Source organism: Syngnathoides biaculeatus, chromosome 19, assembly GCF_019802595.1.
Source record: "Syngnathoides biaculeatus isolate LvHL_M chromosome 19, ASM1980259v1, whole genome shotgun sequence".
NCBI classification, from domain to species: domain Eukaryota; kingdom Metazoa; phylum Chordata; class Actinopteri; order Syngnathiformes; family Syngnathidae; genus Syngnathoides; species Syngnathoides biaculeatus.
Genome location: NC_084658.1, coordinates 13,673,455 through 13,692,008, shown reverse-complemented (window position 1 = coordinate 13,692,008; position 18,554 = coordinate 13,673,455). Strand labels below are relative to the sequence as shown.

The following is an 18,554-nucleotide window of genomic DNA, read 5'->3' as shown; positions in this document are numbered from 1 at the left end:
CTTCACATGCTGCTGTAGTATCTGTGAATTTGGATGTTGTATGCCTTTAAAAGGCGGGGCTTAGCCTGGGCATCAGCAAGTGAGAGTGTAGAGTTGGCTGTTAACTAGCTAAAATGTTCTTTATCAGTCTAAGTGTGAGTTCTTCACTCTTATTATAGTTTTGATTTACAGTACCAGACCTGTACGACATTTTTGATTCCCGGACTAATGCAAGAACCTTTTTGAAAATTAAATTAATCGTTGGGAAGTTCGGTAAAATACTCGATTTTTACAAATATGGTGGTGATGGTTTCGAAATGTCGCTTAAAATGATCCTCGTGCGGTTTATTTTTTTTTTTCCCCTACCGCTGGAACTGATAAAATCACGTGATTTCCTATGGTAACACCTCCCCCCCCCACCCATCTACAATGGATTTCTGTATAAATTCTTAAAATGTGTACACCGCAGTCCGAACCGAAATCCTCATTTCGGACGTGGGGCAAAAACCTTGTCTGCATTTTTGCGCCGCCTCGCATATGGCGGTTGTAGTCGCTCAGATGAACTGAAGCAGGTAAGCAAGGTGGGGGGGGGGGGGGGGGTCGGCTCCCCGAGGACCCCTCGAACAGAGGGCTCGGCCCCGGGGACTCTTGTCCACGGCGAGCCTCACCCCGACCCCCCGCCGGCCCCCTTGTGCTGTGCGGTCCCGAGCCAGATGATTGTGCATATGAAATGAGGCCACAGAGCGCTGTAGACCGTGACCGTTACGGGGGGAGGGTCTGTTGTGTCATTAAGAGAAATGCGTTGACTTCATTTGTGACGATGCGAGATGGCACCGCTTTGCTACATTGTGTCTATTGTCTACTGCGTCCACTGATGTTTGTCTGAGAAACGTTAGTTTTACTATCGCTAATGAATATCAACAAAAATATTACTTCACGCTTAGGCAAATTCATTTAATGTTTTTTGTGGAAACTTAGCGGCAAGCAAAACAGATGGATCAATGTTACCATTTTCTGTTTGGTATCTAGAAAGTTGTCCACAGACCTCCCGCAAAAGCAAACGGATCACAAACATCCATTTGACAGCATCTAATTTACGATTTGCGGGAATTTGTATGCTTATTTTTCATGCTTTAGTCCGAATTCATTCGTTGTTGTTGTGGATTTTTACCCGTTCGGCATTGTATGACTGGCTAACTTTTTTTTCTTTTTTGGGTTCAAATTCCTGCTAGATTATTTTTCGAGATCTTGCATCCCGCTAACAGGCCGGCCGAAACGGACTTTTATCGATTTGTTTGCTTTTTTTGCCGTAATTCCACCTTTTTCATGTGGCTGGCCGTCTTATTTTTTATTTTTATTTTTTAACGAGGATGCAATTAAACTCCACCGTCCAGTGCTGGAGATGATACAGTCGAGGATAAATGCGCTAACTGAGAGATTAGAAATCAGTGAATTGGTGACCGGCGTGGGCCTGTCGGCAGTCTCGAGATGTGTAATAATTGCTAATTGCCTTGTTAGTATGACGACAAAGCTGAGTGTGTGTGTGTGTGTGTTATTTTTTTTTTTTTTGCTCTATGTTGAAGGGCTAAATTAGTTGCAAATAAGTGTTGGGGGTGGGGGTGAGGGGTGGTCATACGAATAAGGTTTTTACATGAGCATCTGTGGATGCAGCTGCCGCTTGCTTGAACCATCTCCCGCTTTTCCTATTACGATTCTCTCTCCTCATCTGTCAAAACTTGTTTTTAGACACGCGATGGGCATTTATTTTTTAATATTTTTTTTTCCCCACAATGTTTTCCTGTCGTGAATCGTAGTTTGCGGTGGGTTTCAACAGTTTCCAGACAATGTAAAAGGTGACTTGTTTGTTTGTTTGTTTGTTTGTGTCCCCTCTTCATCCTCAGAGGAGAATATTTACCTCCGCAGCCACCTGCAGCTGCAGCGGCCTAATTGAGGTTGGGGGGAGGGGGGGGGGGGCTCTCTTTTGCCCCAATCAGCTTTTCCTATCAGGCTAAACGCTCCCCAGAGAGACGGATTATCACCCGACACCAGTCCTCAGAGCGGATAAACGGACGTCCGTGTCGCGCGGCAGACCCCCCACACATCAGCTCGGATAGGGACGAGGACGCCGACAGATGAAAGGGCCCCCGCCATCTTATTGACGTTTTAATCGGAAACGGCGTCGAAGGGCTTCTGTTTGCGGGCGGGCAGGCTTTTGGGGAAAAATACGCGGGGATTGAAATGCAGCCCGCGCTCGACACATCATTTACCTGCTGTCAAGCGGCGTGCGGCTATTTGATCTGGAGGGCTCCAAACGCGCCCCCCCCCACCTACCTCCACGTCCCCTGCCCCCCCTTTCCCTCCACAACACCCCTCACTGTACAAACACATCCAAATTCCACTCTCTCTCCTTTCTGTTGAATCATTAAGTTAACAATTTGTATACATTGTTAAGAAATATGTATCTACTCATGTATAATAGTTTCTTTTTTTGGAAATTGCAATCTCAATAGTTGTAACCTTAATAGTTCATCATTCATTTTCCCCATAGTAACTCCATTCAATGTATTGCTTTTATTGGTTGGTTTTATTATTATTATTATTTGGTAAAGCCTCAAATTACGTGCGTTTGAAACATTTGAAGGCAATAATTAGCAAGTCAAATGACGCGAGTCAATGATGACTTCGTCTGTCGTTTTTTTTTTTTTGTTTCCTTCACCACTCATCGGCACCAGAATGACGTTACATAATTTGGGTTTTAGTCACAGGCATGATGAGGACAAGATAGTACAGTATGGAGGTACAGGAAGTCATGGAATTCATGTTTTGATGATGTACAGTACTTTAGAATACCGCCTCCCTGTCCCCGGAGAATTCCGCCCAGGGCGACCATGTCCGAAAGCGCTCCTGGGTTTATGTTTCTGTTATATTTATGAAGTGGGAAGTGTTTGATATACAAATATTGACTATCTGGCTTTACTACTACTCTGGTCCAATTTGCTGCTAGACTACATTGTGAAATTCAGGTTACGTCGGCGACGTAAATCGAGGAAGTCCTCAGAAGTCCCGTTAAGTCCTCCATCTGCCCCTCCTCCCAAATTTCGGGCCCGTTCGCCGCTTTCATTTTTTTACCTTGTCACTGTATGAATTATGTATCGTAACATCACGCCGCCACCCAGCAAAGACCCTTTTGTGGCCGCCCCCTCCATTCACCCTTCGTCATCCCCCCCCCCCCCCGCAGGTGCAGAATGTTTACAGACGAGGATTCCGAAAGCATTTCTTTTCAATTATTCATCACGGAATCTGTTCGCCGGCCATCGCTGAAACATTTTGCGCAGTCAGTGTCGCCCCCTCAAAGGAAACTAAAAAGCGCTGTAATCATAGATTGAAAACGATAACGGGAGGCGGGGGGGGAGCGGTCGCACTCCCCGACCGGTCGTAAGTTGATCATCATCGGGCGGCGGGGAGCCGCAGGTAGGCGGTGACAGCTGCTTAATTTGGTTTGGTCACAAGGGCCGCGTCGTCATCCCCGAACTCGTGCGCAGAGAAACCCAAGGTCACTTTAACCCGACTGGCAAATTCCGACGACGACGCTCGTCGTTCTCATTAGTCACTTCCTGCGTTTGCCGCCGGGGTAATGGCCACCGCTTGGGTTTCCTTTCTCGCTCCATCCGCCTTTTAACATTTGCGTGAAGCCAAACGGGGAGCGGCAAAGTCCAAAATCTTTTTCCGTGATCTCATTGCGGCGTGTATGAAAGGGCCGCAACCGGCAGATATTTATTCAAGCCAAACTCCGTCCCCGTTCCCGTTACTGCCCATCTGCCACTGCTGCCACTCGGCGCCCTCCTAAAGGTTACTCATTTACATTCTCGGAGGGGGGGGGGGGGAACGTTGTTCCACTCACAGCCGTTATTTACTCAACGAATCCCTCATCTTTAGCCCGGTGTTAAAATATCCGCATTTTGCGTAAAACTCCGCGAAAGCGCGTTTGTAAACGAGGCGTCGGAAAGCCGGAATTATACGGAGGGGGGGGGGAGTGAGTGGGGAAAAAAAAAATCCTAATTTCCCGTATAAAAGATGATGGCGTGGATGAAATTGATGTATTGTTGTGATCGTTAGCCATATGGCACGGACTGCCTCCCCCATCCAAAAATGCGTGATTACGGGGGTAGGTCAGCGCAACCTTTACCGTTCCTCAAATGAATCTCTCGTCTAATCACGAGAGAAGGACGACGACGGAACGGGATGGGGGATCTTTGTTAGCGCTCACGGTTGAGATGATTTTTTTCATGGAATATGAACTATATAATACTGACACTTTTACTCTCAGGACGAAGGAAACTTGTGATTTGAGTCATATACAAATTGTTCCTTATGCAGGCCGTCATTTGGACGCTTTTTCCATCTTTCATCATCTTCAGCTAAACTCAATTTGACTCGCTTTACTATAAGCAGCAGTTTGGAAACTAGCGAACATTCCGTGTAAAAAAAAAAAAAAAAAAAAAAAAAAAAGTTTTTGAAACGTTTAACGCTACTCCCAGTCGGAGTTTACTGTCAAAGTTAACCTCAAACAAAGAGCGTCACGGTACAGTCGCGGGTTTTAAACGCTCCAAGCAACGACTATTTGAACACAAAACACATTGAGTGATAATATACCAATATTCATATTCTTTATCAGCTATGAAAAATGACTAAAATTACAACTTACTAAGTAACAATGGAAGTATATTCTTCTTCGTGTCTGCTTGTCTATTGTACATTACTGCCGGCGCACCGGAAGGAGTAGCACAATGAATTGAATTGCAGCTGTAAATCGATATTTACAATTTAAATCTTTAAATTCTCTTTAATGAAATTATTACTCTCGTAGAGTGCCTCTTTTCTGTTTCAATGTGCGTTAATCCCGGGATTCATTTTATCGTGTCGTCTCCATTCCGCTCGGCTAGATCGTAACCTGCGAAATGATATTCCAACGGTTACAAAAACACGCCCGTGATAACGCAATATTTCATGAAGTCATACCTCAAGGCTGCTTGAAAATGGACCAAATTGAGAAACATGTGACGACGAGACAAACTACATTTATTTAAGAATCTGCCCTCTGGAGTCTTGACGCCACTTTTCGAGCAATGACATAAAAGTGACTCGGATTAGTAATTATTTGCGTGTGTCGCGTCAACGTTTACATCCCGGCGTCCGCCATTCAATAATCGCCCCACGCTCAGGGCAACGTAGCGCTAGGTTGTAATCTCGGCGACTGCTTCCTCCGCGGAGGAGGTGACGTGACGGGGGGGCCGCTTTCGGTGCAGACTGACGGATCGTCGGCAGGTTTAAGCCCCCCCCCCCCCCCCCCCCCCCCATTGTTTGAGCGCCGCGTCGCCTCGGGGCGCTCGCCCGTCAGCTCAGGTGAAGCCTCGTCGGAGTTGACGGCCGCGAGCGGCAGAGTGGATATGACGGGACGGGCGGGATGACAGTGACGCGCCGAGGAGCTCCCTTTGTCTGCCTCGCTGGAAGGCCGCGGACATCTGACGATCTGAGCTTAAACCTCTTACCCGTGAAGTGCTCAAACTGTCAAACAAAATAACGTCAGTCCGTCCGCCACATGAAGTCCGACAGCACCGGAGTTGAGAGCGTGTTGAGGCGCTAGCTAAGCATGGCCGAGGAACCGCACTCCATTCGCGAAAGTGTTCAGGTCTTGATCAGTTTTCCCACTCGCTTGATCAGTTCTCGAGCCTGAGGAACCTCATCTAAATTTCTAAACTTCTTCTTCATGAATTGTTCAAAAACTGATTTATCAGTTCGTTACCTGGAAACATCTCCGGTTGTTTAGTTTTTTTAAACGTGAGATGCTAACTTTCTAGCACCCGACAAAACCCTCTGCAGTGCACGCCGATGCTAACTTTTACCCTGAGGAACACCTCACACTTCATTCCTTCCCCACCAATCCGCCGTTGGTCCACGCAGCGCTGCGAAAATGCACAGCAGACGCCATCTTTGCTCTGTTGAAGTCTGTCAACCCAGCGTTGGCCCTCCTGATGCAGTTTTTCGCTTTTTTTTTTTCCTTTTTAAGCTTCCTCAACGATGTACGCTGCCAAGTGCAGAAGCAGCACATGCCCATCAAAGTCAAGACGATCCGAGACGCGAGCGCTGAGGCCTGCTCGCGGGTTGGAAGGACGTGACTCAGTCACTCACTGGAAAGGAAGGAAGGAAGGAAGGAATCGGCACGTCGCGGCGACCGTGAGTACCGACGGGAATCTCTGAGCCGACTGTATGAAATCCAATCCACCGCTGACCGCTACCCGCCTGTCACTCGCCCACTTTTCCTCCCGAGGGCGGCAGGTCTCACTCAGTTTGTCCGTGAAATACCCCCCCGAGCATCCGTCAGAATCGCTCGCCGCTCATGATGTCGGCGCTGCGCTCACAACTCGTCCGTCCGCTTTGCTTTAGAAAGTAAACTCCTGCTCGTCGCGTTTTCTTCCGTCGTCGAGGAATCGCAACCGCCTGCGAGTGATAAAACGCAGCTCGTTCATCCCAGTGCGATCGTTGAAAACATTTTCCAAAAAACATTTTTAAAAAACACATTATTAAGCTTCTTTTTCCCCCTTAAAATTGTGCTGGATTCGTGTGTGTGTGTGTGTGTGTGTGTGTGTGTGTGTGTGTGTAATATAGTGACTTAAAATAAACAAAAAATGCAATAGAAAAATTGAAAACATGAATGACATTGGCGCCTTCCAAAGAGTTTTTATGTGTTTAAATGTCTTTGTATTGTTTAAAAAGTGTGTTTAAAGGTCCGCTGTCATGAAATGCGTGATTTTTAGTATGTTATGAATGAAAAAACGGCAGCCGGTATGGACCCATCCGTTTTTTCACCACAAAATGTGATTTTGACGTGTATGGCTTTTTGTAACTCCCGCCATGAAAATCTTCTCGAGGGATTTGCTTTTGACAAGAAACAGGAAGTGACGTACAGGGCAGTTGCGCACTCAAGCGTTCTAGTATGTTTATGCTAGTTTTACCTGCGGGAAGCTAGCTCGTTGCTCCTTCGTGTTAGCCAAAATGCCGGCTTGTTGCATTGCTGGATATTGCTCGACCACTCGGGAGGATGGATTTATTACTCTTCATACTTTTCAAAAAGACCCGGTTCGTTGTGAAAAATGGATTGCACATGTGCAAAGGACGAGAGCTCGGATAATAGTTGGGGGGAAAGTAATCCATAAGTCAAGGGTGCCAAATGTGTCAATGTACCACCCCGGCCAAAGCCGACATCAGATGCGGCACCGCCGGGGCGGCTCATCTCCGCCGCGGAGGTGGATAGGATGGGGAAGCGGTTTGGCCGTGATCCGCATATCATCTAAATATGGCTCAAAACAATAGGGCAATATTGCCCCGGTCACTTCACTCGGTTGTGAGATGTTCTCTTCCGTGTCCGAATTGGCGTGTTCGTTCTACCATCGTAGGTGGCACGGCGTGTTTTCAAATGGCGAATGTCCCAGTGTGACGTCACCGGCAGGAAATGCAGCCAATATGGCGATCATTGGTTGTCGAATGACACTTTTGCAACTTTGCGCATGGATGACGCGCTCTCCACTCTTATTTATTTTTTCGTGTAGACATTGAAGTTTTAGAATGTTTATAGGCATGACACTTGGGCTTTAATGACTCTATTAAGTGCTATGAAAGCAGGTCTTGGGTGTCTTTGAATCGGGTATTTCCATTTCACAGAGTTTCTCTTATCGTGGAGGGTCTTGAACGCAACACCAGCAAACAATTGATTCTTCGTCTTTTATCCTATTCTTAAAATGAGTAACTTGAGGAAAGGAAAATCTCGAGTTGTTAGCTTTTAGGTTTGCAACGTGACATGAGGGTTGATCGAAGATCGCCCGCACTTTACTTCCCGCTCCCGCAGTAAACATCGTCAATTACCGAACGTTGCGTCCGAAACCGCTCGTCGGCTTTCACCTCGAGGCTGCACTTAGCGTCTATTTAACGTTGCGTTCTGTGCGTGTGTGCGCGCGCAGCCTTTTAATTCCCCAAATGACTTTTTAAGTAGTGCTCTGACCTGCCCCTGCTGAGTGACGGGCAATTTTCAACCTTTTTCCTCACACTGGAGGCCCGGGAATTTGGGGGGGTGGGGGGGAAATGTCCTTTTGCCGCAGCCTCCGGCCAGTTTGTTTTTGCCCGAGCTCGCAGCATACGGCATTTAACACTCTCATAATTAAGTGGCTGGAGCCAAATTGCTCTAGCCCCCCGTCTCCGGCTTTCTGCTGGCACGCGTGGACCGGGGTAGGAACGGTTTATTAGGAACTCCCCAGTGTGCGTCATAAAATCACTGAGCGCAAAGAAAAAAAAAATGGATGTGTAGCAACTCGGCTATTACAGCAACATCCAAAATGGAGAGAAAACACAAAGTGATGTGAAGTTTACAGGGCGGGGCCGAGAGCAGCCCGGCTCGTCGTTTATCCCCGTCTTTTCCAGCCAACTGGGTGACTGATTTTCCCCACACCAAAACTCTCGGTCCCATCTGCTCGCGCTAAGGCACCGCATTTGTCAAAGCGGACCGGATAATGGCTTTGGCATCCTTATTATCATCACGGCGTAATCTTCATTTGTCCACCTTTTGGCATCGGGACGCTTCTGGGTTTGGGAAATCGGTCAGGACGCGTTAAGCCTCCTCGTTTCGCTCGCGGTACCTGGAGCCCATCTGGGAAAGTGTGGTCGAAGTCCGACGTGGAGCACGCAAATCGAGCTCTGGGTTAAGCCGCGTTTGGACGCTCAAATCAATGAATTCGCAGCCAATTGCAGTTTAGTAAAGCAAACTTATCATTGGATGCCTTCATATACGAGTTCTTCGCAAATACCAATGTCCGATCGCATTCTAGCCACATTCTGCTCTACGTGCGGATAGATTTATTTTATTCACCATACTTTTGGCTTGTCCCGTTAGCCACAGCGTGTCATCTTTTTCCCATCTAAGCCGACCTCGTGCATCTTCACCCACTGTCCTCGTGTCCTCCCTCACAACATCCATCAACCTTTTCTTTGGTCTTCCTTTCGCTCTCTCTTCCTTGACAGCTCCATCCTCAGCACCCTTCTACCAATATACTCACTCTCTCGCCTCTGAACATGTCCAAACCATCTAAGTCTGGTCTCTCTAACCTTGTCTCGGAAACATCCAACCTTGGCTTTCCCCCTAAAGACCTCGTTTCTAATCCTATCCAACCTGTTCACCCCAAGCGAGAACCTCAGCATCTTAATTTCTGCCACCTCCAGTTCTGCTTCCTGTTGTTTCTTCAGTGCCACAATCTCTACTCCGTACATCATGGCCGTGAGTTAATGAATGAAGAGAATGGGAGAGAAGGTAGAGTTGAAGAGGCAAGTGACCAGGAAGTGGCAATGATTAGGAAGGGGGAAGTTAGAAAGGCACTGAAGAGATTGAAAAATGGAAAGACAGTTGGTCCTGACGGCGTACCAGTGGAGGTATGGAAGCAATTTGGAGAGGTGACTGTGGAGTTTTTGACCAACTTATTCAATAGAATACTAGCAGGAGAGAAAGAAGATGCCAGAAGAATGGCGGTAAAGTGTGCCAGTCCCCATTTTTAAGAACAAAGGCGATGTTCAGAGCTGAGGAAACTACAGACGAATAAAGATAATGAGCCACACAATGAAGTTATAGGAAAGAGTAGTGGAGGCTAGGACAGAAGTAACTGTGAGCAACAGTATGGCTTCATGCCTAGAAAGAGTACCACAGATTCATTATTTGCTTTGAGGATGCTCGAGGAAAGGTCCAGAGAAGGTCAGAAGGAGCTATATTGTGTCTCTGTAGACCGAGAGAAAGCCTATGAAAGAGTACCAAGAGTACACGCAAGAACATGAACAGAGAACAAGTAAATCGCCGGGTCGGGCAAAGACAATACAAGGGAAAGCTGCCGCTGACGGCGGCGAGCCTTGTATTTGGGTCACTCGCGCACGCCCGCCCGACGTACGCGCACACGGCGATCCCAGCTGCGTGGCCCCAGTCAGCTGCGCCGCCTGCCAATGCCTGCTAACATCTGCTCCGCAAAAACAATCTCCAGCTTTTAGCGCTCAAATGGAGGTTACGCCATATGCCAGCGAGCCACTTAGTCGCAGCCAGGGGAGCTCGGGCCTTGGCTCGCCTTCACCGAGGCAACGCTGAAGGAGAGCGCCAATGGGACGTGAAGGGGATGATCCACTTTTGCCTTACCTGTAGCGCTCTCGTCACTTCGGCCTTTCCATTTTTTGTACTTGATTATTAACGGCGCAGACGAGAGCCGCCGAGGTGTTTTGCGAGCGCCGCTAACGCCACGACGCGCCGTCCCGTCGGGGCTAACCCCGCGTCCAGATGCGCGTAATCTTCTAAACCGGGATCGCTTTAACGTCGCTTTGCACGAGCGGGGGGGCCGATCGCGAGCGTTTTAAACCATTTAAAATGAATTAAAAGTGCTGATCGGGCTCGTACGGGCTGGAGCCGGGAGGCGGTAATGGATTTTTAATTAAATATGGGATCCAAAGGTCCCAAAATGGAGCTTGCGCCTAACCAAGCAGTGGCCATTTTGTGGCGATAGAGACCAGGTTTTATTATTATTATCCTTTTGGCCTTGAGTCTTGACATTCCATTCATATCATACAGGATCAGACACCTGAAAACAGTCATTTTTATTCTATTTTTTTTTTGCCAGAAAATGTCATTTAATTGATTAGAACACTAACTTATTTGAAATGATGTCCAAATACTGCACTTTAGGAGTGAAATAGCACATTTTAATAAGCTGGAAGCAGTCAATTCCAGCTGACGGAAGACGATATCGATCACCTGTCATCAATCCCGCGGAGTTCTCGTCCTTGCTCAGGCTTACGGGGGTGGGGGTGGGGTGGGGGTGTACAAGGGAAGATGGACGGGCGCACCAAATCCGCGGTGGGCGGATCCGTTGGGAAGTTCTGGGACGGCGGGTCGGGGCTGCCTTCCGCAGGGGTCACGGTTTCACTTGTGGGTATTAATTTGGGAGTGTGGGAGCGCGCGCGGCGGCCATGGCGAACGGCGACAAATCACCTTGACGGGGCAACCGCTGTATATCAAACGCCGATGATGGCGTGCTTGAATGCTGATTAGAATCTAGCGGGAACTTAATTACAGTCGAAGCGCGAGCGGTTCCAACTGTTACACTGCTCTTCACTTTACAGGCAGCGTGTTAAGTATCAGTTCATATTCGGGGGGGGGGAAGCTAACCATTCAATGGGAACAAGTAATTAAACTCGTGCATCTCTTGCTTCAACTGCTCCAATTATTAAATGTCATGGAAAATAACATAGACGAGATATAAAACACTGTTTCGATCGTAAGTGACAAGTGTATGGCTAGCGAGGTAGCTCGTGACTTAGCCTGCTAGCCGTCTAAATCTTCAATCCAAGTACCCTCTTGTCAAACAGCGCCACAGAATACAAATGATAAATATAAAATCAACCATTTATGTGATACCAAATATCCATGCACAGCAAACTCTTACCTTTTCATCACACTTGGTAACAAGTTGGCCATTTAGCGGGTAGCGAGAGAAGCTAAAGTAGCCGTTTCCGTCTTCCCTCAGGGCTCGTTCTTGTCAAACAGCGTCAACAAAATGTCGAGTATAAAATCAACAACTAACAGAGAAACGCATGAAGTACAACCTTTTAATCACAAGCGGCTAGTTGGCTAACCGTGGGCTAGCCTAAGAAGCTAACGTGAGGGTCTTCATTTTCACTCAGTGGCTTTTCTTGTCAATGGTCCAAGACCGACTGTCTCAGAAGTGCTTGAAACCTTCATCCAAGTGGCAACTGGTGATCACCTCCACATATTATCACAATTAAATTCTCGCTAACTAAAGTACTTTTGACACCGCCGTTCTTCTTCCTCTCATGTGGGCTAAACTGTGCAAATTGACTCTCTGATATGTGCCTTATTTTTCAAGCCCTACCTTAAATTTAATTTCATCCAACTACGAGTTCTCGGTCCAAATTCACACTTCAGTTCCATCAAATCAGCCACTGGGCACTCGTGCTTTTGGCAGAGCGGCGCTGTCTATCTTTGAGCGCCTCCCACGTCGCGTCGTGAGGACGTTTGCTTTGCCAAAAAGGGTTCCGGTCCAACAAAAAGATGATCTTGTGATTAGCTTCATTTTCCTGTGGACCCTAATTCATAATTATACTCTGAAAATCATAACTATTCGCTCTCTCGCTCTCATGGCCCAAGATTCAGATCAAATAGCCTGCTCCTGCTAGCGTCGACCACTAGTTTGGGACCAAACAATGGCGGAAGATTCCAGTCCCGGTCCAACAGGTGAGCAACGCTCCTCGTGAGCTCGACGCCGGAAAACGCGAGGTAGTAAACTTCACAAGACGAGACAGAGTGAGGTCCGGATCTGTGCTTGCAGCGGAGGGAGTTGGCAGATAATCGGCCGTTATCGCTAGCCGCCTCTGCAAATGCCCAAATAAAGATGGCCGCCCGCAATACAATAAACTGCCACTGCTTCCCGGTTCAAAGGATCAGGGGAGCTGTGACTCGTATAGCGGGAAAAACATTTTTGAGGTGTTCATACGATGAACAGAACAGAAATCCAAAACACTTTATTTTAAACTCATCTTACGTTACATTAAAATTGAAATAGCTTCGAGATGATTTGATTTAGGAAAAAAAATTGCGTGTACACGTGATAAAGAATGTGTCAATTCCATTACCAACCTCGGCTAAACTTAGCTCCTCCCACGGCGTACAGGCTTTGACTTTTCGTGCATTTTATTTATTTATTAATGAGCGTATCTGGCTGTCACTGAGTCATAAATGTTATAAAATGACTCGTAGGGAAGTAGCATTTGGTATTTGTGTGTATTTCGAATTGGAAACACACAAATGCATCCTCACAATTCCGGATTTATCCAAATTAAATCATCTGCTAGAGGATTATTTTTTTTTTCATAATACGAGGAATAGATGGGTTTATTTAAGATCATTAATACAGGCTATTATACACATTTAAAAAAAAAAAAAAAAACCAAACATTTGGAGCAGGGAGTGTTATCAGATGACGTGCAGTTCCTTGAACAGTCAGAGGAGGGCAGTGCTCAAGTGCTAACCGGTCTTGCAGCGAGGGTGGGGATGCATGTGTGTGTGGGCATAACGTGCCAGGCTCTCCTATAGGTCAGCCATGCCAAAGCGCGCTTCGCTCTCGTCTGCTGGTGGGCGCCTCCCGAACCGCGACGCTCGTTGCAGTCCCCGGCGCGGACGAATCAGGCTAATGAGCGGCGCGCTTATGCGGATGAGGCTTCAGTCGTCCGGCGCGACGACGCCGATCTTAATTGGTGAAAAACACGATCGTAGCCTGGTCACTCGCTTCAATATTTTCAATATGGTTATGTTCTTGAGCCATCTGTGGAAATATAGCATTCAAAATCGAATTTCGGGTCGGAGCCAACATTCCCTCTAATTTTTGACGTGTCTGATCAAACACGCTAAGCCCGTGAGCGCCCCCTTTGACCACCATCACCAACGTCAGGCGTACCCACTGCGGTCAGATCGGTGTTATCCGGTGAAGTTACATGCCTCATTAAAAGATTTACATCACCATCAGAAAATTTCAAGAACAATTTTGTTTGTGTTTTTGCAAAAATGTCACTAAAATTTTAATTAATTTAAAATATTATTATTATTATTATTCACATACTCTGACATTAATTAAAGCAACAGCAATTCCGTTTTTTTTTTTTTTTTCTTTACTGTTGCCATTATCATCGAGAGTAAACATAAGCAGCACGTCTATCTCATCTTTGCGCTACGTTGCCCAGACTGTGTTTCCAACTGAAGCGCCGGTGGTGGGCGGTGTACCCCTTTAAGAGCGGGAGGTGGGCGGTGTCAGGTAAACAAGGAAGTTAGAGTGCGTGGCACGGTGTGGCCGAGCAGCAGCTTGTTCGAGACCGCGTGCTGCCGTGTTTAAGGCTGTGGTTCACTACGCTGGTTCGATTTCCATGTGCACTGAGTTGTGCGCTACAAGTGCGCAATTGCGCAGGTGCGCAGCTTCGAGGGAACATTGGTTGGAGCACATTATTCCTTCAGTATGATATCATTTGTATCAAAGGCATAGCTAGCGAGCTAGCTAACGGCATGTTGCAGTTGTGCTGGATATGACATAAGTGATAGATTCCGAAAGATTAAGAGTTTGACCGTTCGTAGCACCAAACATAAATCCTGAAATGGATTCAGTTCTACTCACGAGACGCCAGCCCTCTGCCACTTTGCCGCCGACAGATTTGATCTGAAAGCCAACTGCGCTCCATGACTCGACTAACATTAGGGTGTATAATTCAACATAAGCGTGACACGATGTTTCATTCATATTTAGCATAAGCCGGAGAGCCGCTCATCTCCGCCGCAGCTGCGCCGCTCCTTTCCCGGGGAACGACTTTTTACGGCGACCCCCCCCATCCCCCCCCCCCTCCCCGCGAGCCCGAGCGACAAATGCGTTCCGTCAGCCCGGGCGAGCACATCTGGACGCGAGGACTCACCGAGACCTGCCAAAAAACTCGGATCCCGATCGGCGCGAGAAGCGGAGACGAGGATGTAATATTGAGCGTCCAGATGGTTTCGGAGCAAAGACAGACGCGCGGCGGCGTGGCGGGTTATCTTTAATTCATATCTGCTCAGCCATTCCCGCCGCATTGTTAGGGACGCGCCGCTAATTTTCCCCAACAAACAAACTCGGTTCGGTCGGCGTCACTTTCGCTGGCGTCCCGGCTAATGCGAGCGAGCAGCTTCGCGTGTGATATAGTGCAACGCTCCGAACGCTTCCCCTCGCGATTGAATCTGACTTTTTTGGGGTGCGCTGCCAAGACGCTTGACGATGATGCTCGGAAGCCCAGTATGGTTCACGCCTGGCTGCCCCCCCCCCGACCGACGCCGGCGCTAAGCTCTTTTTAATGACGTGACACATGCGATTAGTGGGCTTGGACAAGTCTCGTGTACCTGAATACGTCTTTTTTTTTTTTTTAACTTGATCGGGAAATTGAACCGGGTTCTGCCCTAGTCTGGGTCTGTCCCTCGTGGTCCAGTTCGACGGGCAAAACCATGTGACGTCGCAGGAGTGTAAACAGCTTGAACAGCGAGCGAGTGTTTAACACCGACAACCACAATCGGCCTGCGCCAACTGAACCTCAACTGAAGAAAATAAGTATTTGAACACCCTGCTATATTGCAAGTTCTCCCACTTGGAAATCATGGAGGGGTCTGGTGCATGTCCACTGAGAGAGAGATAATCCAGAAATCATAATGTTTTTTTATTTTTATAACGATTTATTTGTGTGATACAGCTGCAAATAAGTATTTGAACACCTGAGAAAACCAATGTTAATGTTTGGATGGCTTTACAGCTGTTATGCCCAAGTTTTGCTCAGCGGAGCACACGACAACGTCACATTTGGATCCAGTTTTAATTTTGTTTGTTCGGAATAGAACTTGGCCCGTTATCGTGGGCCAGAAATAGTATCGCCTTGTTCAGTTTTGACCGATTTAGCGATTGGTCCACATTGATCCATTTTCATCCGCTTATCCTGCTCGGGGGGTGCTTACGGCCACGCTACCCTGAGAACGCCCGATCTCGTCAGACCTCGGAAGCAAAGCGGGTTTTGGCCCTGGTTAGTACTTGGATGGGAGACCGCCTGGGAGTACCAAGCGCTGTAAACATCTCCCCCCGGCTAATTGCGTCAGGGAGGGGGTCTGGCGTAAAACTGTGCCAAACAAATATGCGTTCATCTAAGATGACACGCCGTGGGGACCCCTAACGGGACAAGCCGAAAGGAAAAGAATAAGAAGATCCTGCTTGGTGGTCTTTTGTAGCTGGATTCAAACCCAACAGATTTTGGGTGAAAGGCAGACTACATCGTGGACTGGTCCCCAGTGAGGGTAGTCCGCGACCATGAATTTCCTTTTTAAACATAAAAATCAGGTGACGCAACAACATTGGCGTCCATAATTCCACGCATCTGCTTCCCATAAGCGTTTACAAAACGCACGTCAACGCGTTTGGCAGCGTCCTAAGCGACTCGCCGCGGCCCGCCACCTTTTCACGTGACGCGTCGCACCGCTCCCCGCCCCCTCGCCGCGGACACGATAATTAAGGGCCGATTTTACAAACGCATTTCTAATTTCCTACTGAACCGAAAAAGCCGCGGCGGACAAAAAACAAAAAAAAAGAAGCAACACCCTCCCCTTGAATGAGGGCGACTCCCGAGCTTCCACTAAACTGGTCATGAATGCACAAACCATCTGTTTTTCTGGCCGTTTGTCAGCGCGAGCGCGGCGGAGGCAGCTGTCGCGGCGGCCCCGCTTTGAATGATGGCGCGCGCAAACCTTTGTTTGGCTCGCGCCGGAGACGCTCTCCCGTCCGCCCGCCGGACTTGGACGCCGCTCGAGGAAATTCGACAAACGGCGGGGTTGGGAACGGGCGAAAAAAAAAACAAAACGAGGGAAACGGACGGAGCGGTCGGGGAAGAGGTGGTCGGTTGAATTGTGTCGGTGGGGGGGGGGGGGGGGGGCGGCCAATCTGTAGCTCGGTGGGTGAGGTTGTCGGGGATGGGGGCCAAGAACGAAGGCCAGGAGGCCAGGAGAGAACAGGTTAGAGGAGGTGAGAGCGAGAGCAGAAGCACGAGGAGAAGGAATTTGCATTTTTATACCGGTTTTTATTTGGGTTTGGCGGTGCTGCCAACCTGGGAGAGTAACACGGTACTACTTTTTTTCAGGCGGTACCACGTTGTCTTGAATGCGGGCCTAGGCTCTTGTTGCTCCCGATAAGGTTTCTCCTCGCCGTTCAATAATGACAGTGATGCTTATCTGTACTTTGGGTCACCGTGGCCGGCCTGACCTAATTGCATATATTTGTCACGGTTGATTCGCTTGACCGGAACAGAGAGGCTGCGGTTTCGAGGCGACGGGGGTCAAGCTGTGCGCGCTGGCGTGTCTCATATCACCTGACATTAGACCACATATGTTAGAAGCACAACATCGATATTGTGAAGATCCTCTTTTGGGATCTGCCAACTTTTTTTGCCACTCCCGGTCGGCGTTTACTGTCAAACCAAACATAGAACCCGCAAAAATGACATATTGTGTATAAAAAAAAAAACCAACCACGTGGTTTCACCGACGGCTAACGGGTCGATTTAGTCAAGTGCAAATACCGCTGGAGTCGCCGTGATGGGATCCTTTAAGTAAGAGATTTTTAAACACAAATGGTCAAGCAACACATGTAGACAGAGAATATGACAATACTCACAGGCATATATTCGTTATGCGCACGGTATGACTAAAACTACTGTATCTGGTCAAGGTGGTAATGTGGATTTTCTTTTACAACACATTAAAAACATTTTTGCTAGCTTTCCTTAGGGAGTCCGGAATGGATTAATGGTATTTGCATTCATTTACACGGGGAAAGACGATTTGCCGATTTGAAAATTGACCTCAACGACTTCTTTTAACGTCAAATTTGGTAGCCAGACCCACAAAACAAAAAATGTCATTTTTACTCATTTTTTCCAAATTTGAACCGCCGTCCCCCGGACAAACAAACGCGAAATGTCAACCGACTGACGTTATTGTAGCGGCTTTTTTTTTTTTTTTTTATTTTTTTGGGGGGGGGGTTGAAGTGAGACGCGACGCGCGCTGCGGGGCTGGTGAAGCTTATGGTGTTAAAGCCGTGCCTAGCAGGAAGCAGTTGTGTCCTCTCACACGACAGCCGGAGCGTGGCGGTTTTTTTTTTCTTCTTTTATTTTTTTTTTTGCGTAGCCGCGGGGCAGGCAGGCACCCCGCGCTAACACCAAGCCGCCCCCCCCACCCCCCACCCCCGCCTTGCCTCCCCCAATCTGCGTGTCACCAGTCAGCTCTCGTTAGGCGTGACGACTCTCTGATGTAGACGACTTTGTCATCGAGGGGAGACCTGGAGACTGAGCTTGCAGAGATTTGGATACTTGGGGGCGGGGGGGGGGGAGTTGCCCCCCCCCACTCCCTCCCATAGAATCATGACCATCTCAGGGGTGTCCTCCAGCTTCTTCTTCTGTGGTCTGATGCACATCTCTTCCCTCGCTCTTCACAGTTGCTGCCGTTTTAGTGGAAAGACAGACTAAAAACCTCTTAAGGTGGTCCAAGTCGGTGCCCTGAGATACAAGCAAGTCCGCTCACGGATTTTTCCCCAGATACGAGTTTTTGTTCCTCTAACTTATTGTCCAAAACCTCTTGGCACTGCAGTGCTACGGTCCACTTGAGTAGTCTGTAGATCTGAAGTACTCCACAGTATGATTTCGCTGGCACCCACGTCACTCACCAGACCAGGCCTTGCCTTTTAAAGCCATACACACTCAAAGTCACTGATGCTCCAGTAGAACGTGATGACGGCGGTAAAATACTTGTCTAAAAAAATTTTATTGCAATATCTATACAATGGTACCCTGAGAACGTTGGATCTCGGAAGCTAAGCTAACGGTTTCGGCCCAGGTTGGTACTTGGATGGGAGAACCGCATGGGAGTACCAGGCGCTGTAAGA

General features: G+C 48.0%; 1 protein-coding gene and 1 pseudogene across 5 annotated transcripts in view; both read left to right on the top strand.

Annotated features, from left to right (window-relative positions):
• armc1 (armadillo repeat containing 1) overlaps positions 1-18,554 on the top strand; it is a 135,776-nt gene that overhangs the window by 43,879 nt on the left and 73,343 nt on the right. For all 5 annotated transcript variants that reach the window (XM_061805805.1, XM_061805807.1, XM_061805808.1 and 2 more), the window contains exon 9: positions 6,047-6,213. The gene's annotated coding sequence lies outside the window, so the exon portion shown is untranslated. The remainder of the gene's footprint in view (positions 1-6,046; positions 6,214-18,554) is intronic.
• Positions 15,581-15,700, top strand: LOC133493091 (5S ribosomal RNA; annotated as a pseudogene).